At 41.8% G+C, this 12,932-nt stretch overlaps 1 protein-coding gene across 18 annotated transcripts in view; it reads left to right on the top strand.

Moving 5' to 3' along the window:
- celf2 (cugbp, Elav-like family member 2) overlaps positions 1-12,932 on the top strand; it is a 1,121,102-nt gene that overhangs the window by 600,510 nt on the left and 507,660 nt on the right. The window lies entirely within an intron of this gene.

Genomic DNA, 12,932 nt, shown 5'->3' with positions numbered 1-12,932 from the left:
AATGGAATATGTACAGTCAACACACATAAAAGTTGCTGGTGAACGCAGCAGTCCAGGCAGCATCTCTAGGAAGAGGTACAGTCGACGTTTCAGGCCAAGAACCTTCGTCAGGACTAACTGAAAGAAGAGCTTTCTGAAAGGAGATCCTCCCCCTCCCACTTTCAAATCTCTTACTAGCTCTTCTTTCAGTTTGTCCTGATGAAGGGTCTCGGCCTGAAATGTCGATGGTACCTCTTCCTAGAGATGCTGCCTGGCCTGCTGCATTCACCAGCAACTTTTATGTGTGTTGCTTGAAATTCCAGCATCTGCAGATTTCCTCATGTTTGCGGGAACATGTACAGTATTGAGTTATTAATGAATACCATGGAACATTTCCTTATTGTTACTACTAGCTTGAAAATGCTTTAAAAATGCATAGGAGATTTTGTATAAAGTCAGATTTCCATAAATCAGGTCATTCATAATCAAGCTCCTTCCCCAATACTGTATGAAACTTGATCACTGTGTTACAAGGCAGTTTCAATTGCACTGGAGAGGAGATTTGAGAATAAGTGCAGGAGTGGAAGATTTTAGCTACGAGGAGAGGTTGGAAAAAAGTTGGAACAACAATCTAAAGGGGGATATAAACTGATTTCACAAAGGGAATATGAGAGAACTATTTCCATTGGGATAGGGGGTCAGAAACCAGACAGCGCAAATTTAATTGTCTGGAGGATTAGGGGGCACTAAGGGGAATTTTTTTCACTGAGAGGGTAACAGGATTTTGGAATTCATTGTCGGAAACCCAGGCCACAGGTATACGTGCTGAAGGACGCACTGAAGCTCGGTGCTGCCAACGCAAAGTCTCTGTGGGGAAGGACCAGAATCTTGGCTCCTTCCACTGCTGCACATGGAGGGGCTGAGATGGGTGAGGGAAGCCCCTTTGGAAAAATCACACGGTGTGTCTCCTCAGGGAGCCACACAAGTGGCAATGGGGTTATGTTTATTTGTGCCTTTTTCTCTTAAAAGTTTGCACTACTGCACATACTGACCACAACTGCAAACGTTTTATTGTTGTGCTCTTCCTTTGTTCAAATGGGTGACAGTAGCTGGGATATACTGAGGTTGCTCAAAATTATTTCCTAAATTCCATAACCTTAAATGGAAATTTTGTAATTTCTCATTTTCATAACTTTAAATGGAGAACTTAACAACACTGATTCTGGGTGGTCCATTGTTAGTAGTACAGCCGATGAAAAGGAATGCATGACCAGAAGAAGATGGGAACAATTCCTTCCTAATAAGGCTGAAGCTTGAAGGGACGCAATTATCAGGAGATGCCTCTCAGTGCTGATTAAGGGAGCTCAAGTATGCACAAGTCCACCATTGATTGACGCTGTCAAGCAATAGATAATGGAGATTTACATACTCATGCACCTCAAAATTTATGTCAATCTATCAGTCTTCAGGCCATGGCTATTCAGAGACTTATGCTAATATTATTCTGTGACTGTTATGTGTTAGATCGCAACTATATGTGCTGCATGCACTGTGATTTGTACTGTGATTTTTGCACCTTGTCCCCAGTGGCATAATGTTTCACTTAGCTGTAAGGTTAAATGACAATAAACTTGAATTTGAACTTGACCTTTACTTCCACCCGTATTCCTTCAAGTTCTTGTACAACGAGAGGGTTCCTGGTTGACTGTGTGCTGTGTTCCCTGGTCCTTGTCAGCCAATAATCAATTGTGTGTCATTCAGAATAACAAAGTCTTTTATTAATTGGTCACTGTCATTTTGCATTGGTCCGTACAGTGTGACACAAAACAAGCAGCTGGCTACGCTAGGAGTGCTCCTGAAGCCCCCCCCCCACACACACACACACACACACACACACACACACACACACACACACACACACACACAGATGCTGCTCGATCTGCTGCATTCCTCCAGCAGACTGGGTCTTCCTCCAGATCCCAGTACCTGCAGGCATTTTGGACTCCAATTGACTTTTTTGTTCAGAATATCATTTAATTCATAGCCTATCTTAGTACAACATTCACATACTAAATGTACAGCACCCACTGAATGACAAGATGCTTCAGATTACATTTGGTTCTCTAAATGTCAGTCAAATTTGCTCCCAAACACAAGATTTTTGTTTCTGCTATTGCAAAACAACAAATTCCTCTGCATTGGTCGGTAATAATAAATCTGATTCTGATTCTACCATTCTCTCTGCATTTTCCCAGTTTCCCTTAAATGAAAGATTACACTTACTGGTCACTTTGTTAGGTACACCTGTACACCTGCTCCTTAATGCAAATATCTAATCAGCCAGTCATGTGGTAGCAACTCAATGCACAAACTGCATGCAGACATGGAGAAAAGCTTCAGTTGTTGTTCAGACCAAATGTCGGAAAGGGGAAGAAATGTGATCTAAGTGACATTGACCACGGAATAATTGTTGGTGCCAGATGGGATGGTTTGAGTATCTCAGAAACTGGTAATCTCCTGGGATGTTCATGCACAACAGTCTCTAGAGTTCACAGAGAATTGTGCAAAAAGCAAAAAACATCCAGTGAGCGGCAGTTGTGTGGGAGAAAGTGCCTTGTTGATGAGAAAGGTCAGAGGAGAACAGCCAGAATAGTTCAAGCTGACAGAAAGGTGACTGTAACTTAAATAAACACACATTACAGCAGCGGTGTGCAGAAGAGTGCCTCTGAACATTGAACCTTAATGTGGATGAACGTACACTCAGTTGTCACTTTAGTTGGTCATTGTAAATTGACCTGTGATTAGGTTCGGATTAATTGGGATTGCAGAGTTGCTGGGGCAACATGGCTCGAAGGGCCAGGAGGGCCCACTCCATGCTGTACTGCAAAATAAATTAATTAAATTAATGACATTAGTGAACCATCTGGGACATTACAACAAGATAGATATTTGATAGGCACTATTAAGACTGCTAATCATTTCTTGCAGAATTCAATAAATTCTGTTGTGGACTTAAACTCATATTTATCCAGCCCTCAAAATTAGTATTTACATAACCACCATAGATTCCAGCAGGGTAGACTCGATGGGGTGAGGAGGCTCACTAAGCGGAGAGGGATTGATGATGGCAGGGTTTGAGTGTAGTGGGAGAAAAGTGGGGTGTTCAACCAACTGGTTAGCTACTCTGTGAAAATGAGTTCTTCTTGGCAGTCACAGCAATGCTTTGGCAAGGTTACCTGGTTTGGAGAGGGATTCCGTTGACATGATGCAGAAAAAAACATGGGCTTAATTGAATGTGAAAAAAAATCCTTTAACATTTTCAATGATTTAATTGCTTCCAGATACCACTGTTCCTAAATGTCAGATTTTTTTTTTAAAATAGTGTTTCATACCAAGGCAATCAGACATTTCAAAAGCAAAATGCTGCAGGTCTTGGAAATCTGAAGTTAAAATTAAGGAGACACTCAAGGTCTGTGGAGACGGTATACATTAAGTCATTGACTCTTCATCAGAGCCTTTCTTTAGCTTGAACGATTAATTCATTTCCTCCCACTTGAATTGCTGAGTACTTTGAACATTCCCTTGATAACTTGTTAGACCATAACACAGCAGCGGAATTAGGCTACTCGGCTCATCGAATCTGCTCTGCCATTTGATCTCAGCTGATTTATTTTCCCTCTCAAACCCGTTCTCCTGCCTTCTTCCGTAACCTTGCAAGTCAAGAACCTATGAACTCCCACTTTAAATACACCCAATGACTTAGCTTCTACAGCTGTATGTGCTCATGAATTCCACAAATTCACCACCGTCTAGCTAAAGGAAATCCTCCTTAATTCTGTTCTTGGGCTGTGCCCTGTGGTCCTTGACTCCCCCACTATAGGAAACAAACACAAAATAATATGAAGATGCTGGAAATCCAGAGCAACACACACAAAATGCTAGAGGAACTCAGCAGGCCGGCAGCACTGATGGAAAGGAATAAAAAGAGTCTTTCATCAGGAATGGGAAAAAAGGGGGAAGAAGCCAGAATAGAAGGATGGAAACATCCTCCCTCTCAACTCTATCTAGGCCTTTCAATATTCAGTAGGCTTCAATGAGATTGCCCCTCATTCTTCTGAACTCCAGTGAGTACAGGCCCAGAGTCATCACATGCTCCTCATACATTAAACCTTTCATCCCTGGGATCATTCTCGTAAGCCGTTTTAGAATCCTCTCCAATGCCGGAACATTCTTTCTTAGATATGGGGCCAAAACTGCTCGCAATACCCTGAATGTAATCTAAATTATAAAACATAAAAGCCTGTTGTCTTGCTTTTGCCAAGTACGTTGGACCTTGAGATTGATTTTGGAAGAAATTGTCAAATTTGTTCACACAGCTGAGAAAATAAATTTTTGCTGTTGGCTGTGACTCTCCACAGAGCACCCGTTCCCTGGAGGCTAAAGTTCATGGGGTCAAGGCAAGTTTCGCAAGCTTGAGCAGAAGCATCTAGGCTGACAACCGTATACGGCAGTGACATGGGAATCCACTGTCATGGTGGCATCTTTCCAAAGGGACTTTAAACTAAAGCCTCATCAGCTTATAAACAATCTCATGGCACGATTTCACAGAACATCAGGGAAGCCTGCCCTGGTGTCCTGACCCATATTTTACCCTTAAGTATTATCACTAAAACAGATTACTTGGTTGTTATAACTACTACTTGTGGGAGCTTGCTGGCTGCAACCTCAGATTCAGTTTCAGATTTATTTATCACATTTACATCAAAGCATACAGTGAAATGTGTCACTTTCAACAACAACCAGCAGATATGCTGGGGCAGCCCGCAAGTGTCTCAGGGGTACTGGTTATTTAGCACTTGTCTTGACAAAGCTATCACAATTTACCCCTCTCCCCCCTTCTTGCCCCATCACTTTGCAAATTCTTTCCAATTCCCTTCGAAATTTTACAGACAAACCTCATTCCTCCTTTCTCTGGCTGACAGCATTGCATATTTTATTAAAAATAAATGCTTCCTCACATCCAATCATAATCAGCAAAAACCGCCTGCTGTTAGTTGAGGGATAATCATTTTAAGATCTCCATGGAAGGACTGTACACTCAACAACACTGCCCTCCCTCACTGATCCACCAAAGCATCAGCTCAGTCTACATCCCCAAGAAGCACAGCCACAGGAAATCAGCATCCATCATCGATGACACCCACCATCTGGGCCATGCTCTCTTCTCACTGCTGTCATCAGAAAGGAAGTGTAGAAGTCTTAGATCTTACACCAGCAAGTTCAGGAATAGTTATTACCCATCAGCCATCAGGTTCCTGAACCAGTGCAGATCATTTCACTCACGCCAACAATGAATGGGTCACTGAACCCCACCTTTGGACTCACTTTCAAGGATTCTGCAACTCGTGTTCTCAGTACTATTTATTTACTATTGTTATTATTTTCTTTATTTTCTTTTGAACATTGCTTGCTTGTCAATCTTTTTCTGCAGTTTTTCATTTATTCTTTTGCATTTCTTTGCTCTACGATGAATGACTGTAAGAAAAATGAATCTTAGAATAGTCTATGATGGCAAATGCATACTTTGGTAATAAATTTGCTTTGAACTTTGAACGGGCCTCACCACACTAGGCCCGGTTGCGCTGGCTGCGGTTGGCAGCTCTGAATGTCCTAATTCAACAAACCCCCAGACCAACACATATTGCTAACACTACAAATGGCACATGGACAGAGGGATAGATACCAGCATTTCCATCACTCCGTTACTTGGCCGATCTCCGCGTAGAAATTCAAAGTCAGACATCACCATGACAGGATTTCCCTGGGTTATCAAGGAATCTGCTCATCTCATTCTTCACCTGCTGGAGCTCAGCATAAAAACAGCAGCCGCATTCATTTAATAAATTAAGCATTTTTTTATTTGTTAATGTTTTTAGTTTTTGTTAATTTAAAAAATTTTTTTGCAACTGCTTTAGTATCATTTTTTTAATGGCTTAAAATAATCTTAATAGTTTTTTAGTATCTCTGAATATCAGAGCCTGGACAGATGAAGGGGTTCCAGTCAAAGGCCTTCAGGGAATTCAAGGGGAGGGTGGGCCTCAGTGCTCACCTCTCAGGCCATATTACACATTACTGGCTGCCTCCTGGTTATGGGAGTGGGATCAGCTCATTTGCTCCTCTCCATCTGACCCAGATAAATGCCGGCATGCAGGCACTGTATGTGGTAAGTTGGGGTGTAAGGCTGAATCCAATTTGATTCAACTCAGAGCAGCTCAGATATAAAACTAACGTAAATAAGCACACTGCAGAATTACCACTGTTAACCTGTGCACAAATGTGTATTGATTTTTTGCTCATTATTTATGAAAGTTTAATAATTGAAAGACTAAAATGCATATCAAAGTCAAACAAAAATGAAAAGCCTTTGCTACACAGCAATTAAAATGCAATAATGGTGTTCTTTCCTCCCAGGAACCATTTCGCAAACCAAAATTTTGACCTTAAGAGAAACTAAATGAGTCTTGCTTAAAAACATGAGTCTTTAATCATGTCTTGTAAATGGAAATCTATGAGACAACGTCTCGCTGTCCAATAATTTTTAATCCGCTATCTGTAGTGATGGAAGCCATGGATTCTCAACTGCTCAGAAGATTCCTTCCTTTTTATTCTAAGAAAACATCTAAAATGAGAAAGGCCACGTGAGTCAATGAAATGCTTGTTCAATGGTCCAGCAAGCAGCAGACAATTTTTTGTGAAATTATTATTTATTGCTCTTATTCAAATTTATTTAGTATATATACATTGAAACATATAGTGAATGGCCGGCTGGTGGCACAATGACATTGGTGCCGGACCCGGGAGCGGAGGTTCCCGGGTTCGAAACCAGTCGAGTCCGCTCCCGAGTACGCTTTCCATCCATGCCAAGTTGAGTGTCAAGATCACAACTCGACCTCGTAAATTAAAGGGAAAATACTGCGAAAATGGCTGTGTGAGGAGTGGCGCGCCACACAGTCTCTCCCTCTCTCTGTCTCTCTCTCTCTCTCTCTCTCTCTCTCTCTCTCTCTCTCATTCTGCGCCTTGTAAAAAAAAAGCCATGAAAAAGACATCATCACAGACACACGCACGCACATGCACGGACTCGCACGCACACAGGCAGACATCAAAAAAAACATACCGTGAAATGCATCATTGGCTTAACAACCAAGACACGCAAGATGTGCTGGGGGCAGCCTGTAAATGTTGCCACACATTCTGGCGCCAACGTAGCGTGCCCACAACACTCAGCAGAACAGCACAGAACACAGCAGGCAACAAAATATCTATGGCAAAACAAGCCCATTCCTCCCTCTCACCCACCTACCCCTGCACACAGACCATCTTCCAATCCCAGGACAGTCCATCCTTAGCCTCCAGTCTCCAGTGGACTCAGACTCACAGACATTGATTTCCCCAGCGGGCTTGCACAGATTTGCAGAGAAAAGTGGAAAAGTGCACCCACTCCCAACTTTGCAATGTCTGTCTGTCTAGGTACCATATCCAATGTGGACTTTGGTGACCATAGTTTTCCATATAGATCTATCCTTTTTTTGGATGACTTCCATTTCCTCGATTTGTAGCCACCTGGCTATGCTTTTGATGTACATAAGCTGAGGTCTTCCTCTAGGTTTACTCCCCTCGATCTTTCCAGAGAGTATGAGTTTTTCTAGTTCATCTTTCCGTGTGATGTGTCCTAGGAATCTGAGTATTAGTAATGCTAGTATCTAGTAATCCTATTACTTTGCAATACTCTTTAAAAATATATCGATCTCATTTGTGTTCTGGTGCTCTGTTCATCTGCATTCTAGTCATGGACTTTGTCAGGAAAACAGTTCCAAGTTTCCAGTGTGCCTTGTGTGAAATTACACTTCTTGATTTCATTCTGAAATAACCATGATGTAATTTCAAGTTTCTGTTCTTTCATTTATGGTTTCCCACCACAGAGGTGAATTTGTATTCAACCAATCAAATAATCTTATCATTTTAACTACATTGAACCAATTATCTGCTTTATGAACCCATGAACACTATCTCACTATTTTGCTGTCATTTTGCACTATTTTCTTATTTTTGTATATTATTATTTGTAGTAGTTTTATGTTTTACATTGTACTGCTGCCACAGAACAGCAAATTTCACAATATTTGTCAGCTTGATTCTGATTCTGATTTCTTAAATATTCAAAACTGGAGAGAACATTAAGCAAAGTCATGCAGTCTGCCCAACGTAGTCCTTTACATCCATCTGAACTTGCACTGCATTCTTTCCAATATCAATATAACTTTCACCAAGTTCGCTGTAGTTCAAATGGACACACACACTTCAGTCCATATATATGAATCATTGTTTCCTTGCCATTATAATCAGAACAGGAGTAATTAAAAGTAAAATTCAATCAATTGCAAAATGGGATGTCAATTCGTTCTCTTGTCACACGGGGCCAGTTTATATTCCATTGGTAACATTCCCAAATGTCATATTCCATCAGTCCATTGCCAATGGTAAAGAAGTAACAGTTAACTTATTTTCCCTTGTATGTAGAATCATTGAGCTATACTAAACTGAAACAGGCCCTTTGACTTAACCCATCCATGCAAACCAGGTTATTGTATATCCCGACCATTCCTATCCAGGTAACTATCTACATAAAGGGAAATAAGTTAAGTGGTGCTTCCTTACCATTGAATGGTGTAACCTGCCTCAACCACTCTCCCTCTACCAGAGACTCACTACTTTTACATCAAAAGTCTCCCCTCAGGTCTATTAAAATTGTTTCCTTCTCACTGTGCCCTCTAGTTCTGGACTGCCCCAGCTTGGGGAAAGGGGCTATTCACCTTATATACGTACAGTATATCAACATTTTATATATTTGTCAGAATCAAGCTGACAAATATTATATTCACCTGGATGCTGCCTGCATTAGAGGGGATGTCTTATGAGGATAGACTGAGTGAACTAGGGCTTTTCTCCTATTGGAAGGATGTGGGACCTTTAGAGAGGGTGCAGAGGAGATTTACCGGGATGCTACCTGGATTAGAGAATGTCTTATGAGGAAAGGTCGAGCGAGCTAGGCATTTTCTCTTATAGAAACAGTGTAGAACTTTTAGAAAAGGTACAGAGATTTACTGGAATGCTGCCTGGATTAGAGAGCATATCTTATGAGTATAGACTGAGTGAACTAGGGCTTTTCTCTTTGAAGTGAAGCAGGATGAAAGGTGACTTAATAGAGATGTACAAGATGATAAGAGACATAGATAAAGTGGACAGCCAGAGACTTTCTCCCAGGGCGGAAATGGCATAATTTTACGATGATTGGTGGGAAGTATAGGGGGGAAGCCAGAAGTATTTTTTTACACAGGGAGTGGTAGGGTTATAGAATATGCTGTCAGGGGTGGTTGTGGAGCCAAATGTATTAGGGGCATTTCAGAGACTCTTAGATAGGCACATGGATAAAATAAAAAATGGAGGCCTATGTGGGAGGGAAGTGTGAGATTGATCTTGGAGGAGGTTAAAAGGTTGGCACAACATCGTGGGCCAGTGAGACTGTACTGTGCTGTACTGTTCTATATTCTACGTTTATATACAGAAGAGGTTCTGCTCTCAGAGTGTGGTGGATCTTTCAGAAAGCTCTACCCTCGGAAGGAGTGGAGGGAAAGTCATTGTGCCTTGGGTCCCACACCACCAGGTTCAGAAACAGTTATCACTCTTCAACCATCAGGCTCTTGAACCGGCGTGGATAACTACACTCACCTCAACTCTGTACTGCCTTCACAACCTATAGATTCACATTCGAGGACTCTAGAACTCATGTTTTCAGTACAATTCCCTTACTATTTTTTTACAATTTGCACAATTTGCCTTCATTTGCACATCAGTAGTTTGCCCGTCTTTGTTTAGGTACACGTTTTCACAGATTCTACTCTATGTCTTTATTGTCCTGTAAATGCCTGCAAAAAAATTAATCTTAAGGTAAACATATGGTGAGATATACATACTTTGAGAATAAATTCCTTTTAAACTTTGAACTTTGAAAATTGAGTTTATTGAGGCCAGCACGGGTAAGTTTTTGGACTGCAAGAGTGGCAAAGGTGATAGTAAGAAGTAAGAAAATAGAACTGAGACCAAGATCAGATAAGCCATGACTTTATAGCACAGACTCAATGGGCTCTATGGTCACTCCTACTCCTATTTATCATGTGTCTATTCACGGCCTCCTCTACTGTAAAGATGAAGCCACACTCAGGTTGGAGGAACAACACCTTATATCCCGTCTGGGTAGCCTCCAACCTGACGGCATGAACATTGACTTCTCAAATTCCGCTAATGCCCCACCTCTCCCTCGTACCCCATCCGTTATTTATATACGCACATTCTTTCTCTCACTCTCCTTTTTCTCCCTCTGTCCCTCTGACTATACCCCTTGCCCATCCTCTGGGCTTCCCCTCTCCACCTTTTCCTTCTCCCTGAACCTCCTGTCCCATGATCCTCTCATATCCCTTTTGCCAATCAACTGTCCAGCTCCTGGCTCCATCCCTCCTCCTCCTGTCTTCTCCTATCATTTCAGATCTCCCCCTCCCCCTCCCACTTTCTTACTAGCTCTTCTTTCAGTTAGTCCTGACGAAGGGTCTCGACCCGAAACGTCAACTGTACCTCTTCCTAGAGATGCTGCCTGGCCTGCTAGGTTCACCAGCAAATTTTATGTGTGTCCTCTCGTTATCTGACAGTTCTAATGGCTGATGTTATGGCTATGGAGAGACAGGGGATCTCTTTGCATGACTGAATGCTGAAGATTTCCATCATAAGTAATTCATTATAATACAATAACAATGATTCATCTATTACTCTCACCATCTCCCAGAACATTTGCTAGCTGTATTTGTGTTTGGTGCCATTTAAGCCTCCCCCTTTCTTTCCTGTATATTTGATGAATTCATCCTTGCCCACTGTCTGAAAGGAATGGAAGACAAAGCACTGTGTTCATCCCTTACAACCCCCCCACCAGCAGACAAAGACCACATTCATGACTGCCACTCCTGGTAATCTGGAGAATGTTTCAGATCTCAACAACCATTGAAAATAAGCTGTTTGTTGCCCAGAACACTGGGTTTTCATGTGTTCAGTTTGCCCTTTGTCATAGTGTCAGATGGATTCCCTTCCTCGACTGTTATAAAGTTAATAAATAACATAACATATCCTGGAAGTTTCACTTCCAAGAGCTGTTTTGATCATTGCTAATTTCCGAGTCCACATACAAGTTTTATTTCTCTGTGTATACAGGTATATGCATTGTAGCCACAGCTTTGAATCAGAAGGCAGGGGAGCCCAAAATTCCAGGCACTCCAATACAGTATGGTACCGTACAGGCCAGCACTGTAGCGTGGAAGTTAGCTGCAAGGGTAGTGATAAGCTTAGTTACAGTATTTCCTTATGCGGAAAGTAAACTCCCAACAAGTGAATGGGTCAAAAGCCATATGTTTAAGGGCCATAACATCAGTGCAATTCGATGAATCTCAGTTCCATTTCCTCTGACAGATACAGCAATGAACACCTGGTTAGGCTCCATCTGCAACTGGTGTTGATTGCTGCAGGAGTATCCATTCTGTGAGTGCACCTCCACAAAAATGTGCAGTAAAAAAAAATGATAGATTATCTCCGGTCTGTGCAAGCGTCCTTGAAATAAATGCAAAACCCCTTGGGCTCTTTGATGAGTTTAACATCCTCAAACCCCTGCAGATGGGGCCCGGAACTTGTAGCACAATGGTCAATAAATTAAAGGACGAAGTAATGCAGACAGAATCAACACGTGACTACTCACTGTAAAGACTGTGGATGTGGTGAATTGGAAGGCGTTCCTGTTTGAAACCTGACCAGCCAAGTCCTTCTTCTTAGGCAGTGCTATGAGGTCAACTATGAAGTTTCTCCTCAGTCTGGAGGAAAGGATGTGACTGGGCATGGATTCCTTTGAACATGGGTGTGTGCACCAGCTACCTCACAGTCTTTACAGTGATGTCATGATGTCGTGTCAAAGTGCTACAAAATATTTGGAGACTTAACAGATTTAACACACACACATAGATCACAGCAGCACAGTACAGGTCCATCGGCCCATGATGTTGTGCTGTCCTTTTAACTTACTCAAAGATCAATCTAACCCTTTCCTCCTACACAGCCCTCCATCCCTTCATGTTCCTACCATCCATGTGTCTATCGAAGAGCCTCTTAAATGTCTCTTAACGTATCTGCCTCTACGATATGTAAGTACACACACACACACACACACACTTACACTTATTTCAGCTTCTTTGTACTTTCAACTTAAATGCGCTTGCACAGGCCTGAGCCATGAGATGTGATCATCAATGCCAGAGTGTGTGGTTGAAGTCCTTACCAAAGGGAATGCTTTGGAATTACTCAGCTGTTGAGAATTGAATACTTTATCGACCACAAGCAGCTGCAGGCTCGCTCCCTTCCAAGGAGTGATCTGGAGAGTGAAGAGATGAGTAAAAGGGTGTGGGACAGGGAAGTGTTGGGGGATGGTAGAGGCACAAGTACTTTAGGAATCCACCAACACACTTTGCACGCTTCGATTTTTGGACGGATGGTTGGTGGTGGAGAATGGAAAGCACTTTGGAGAGGGCAGTACAAAAGGATGTGTGATCACGTCGAAGAGCCATCTCATCCATACAGGCTTCAGTGACAGATCTGCACATGTGAGATTTTATTCAAACCTCTTACAGGGCTAAAGTATTTACTGTTCAAAGTTTGAAGTATGAAGTTCAAAGTAAATTTATTATTGAAGTACGTTTATGTCACCATATACTACCCTGAGATTCATTTTCTTGTGGGCATTCACTATCGAACAAAAAAATCAATGAAAAACTATATACAAACAAAGACTGACAAACAACCTATGTCCA

Source organism: Mobula hypostoma, chromosome 20 (assembly GCF_963921235.1).
Source record: "Mobula hypostoma chromosome 20, sMobHyp1.1, whole genome shotgun sequence".
NCBI classification, from domain to species: domain Eukaryota; kingdom Metazoa; phylum Chordata; class Chondrichthyes; order Myliobatiformes; family Myliobatidae; genus Mobula; species Mobula hypostoma.
This window is presented reverse-complemented; position numbering and strand designations above follow the sequence as displayed.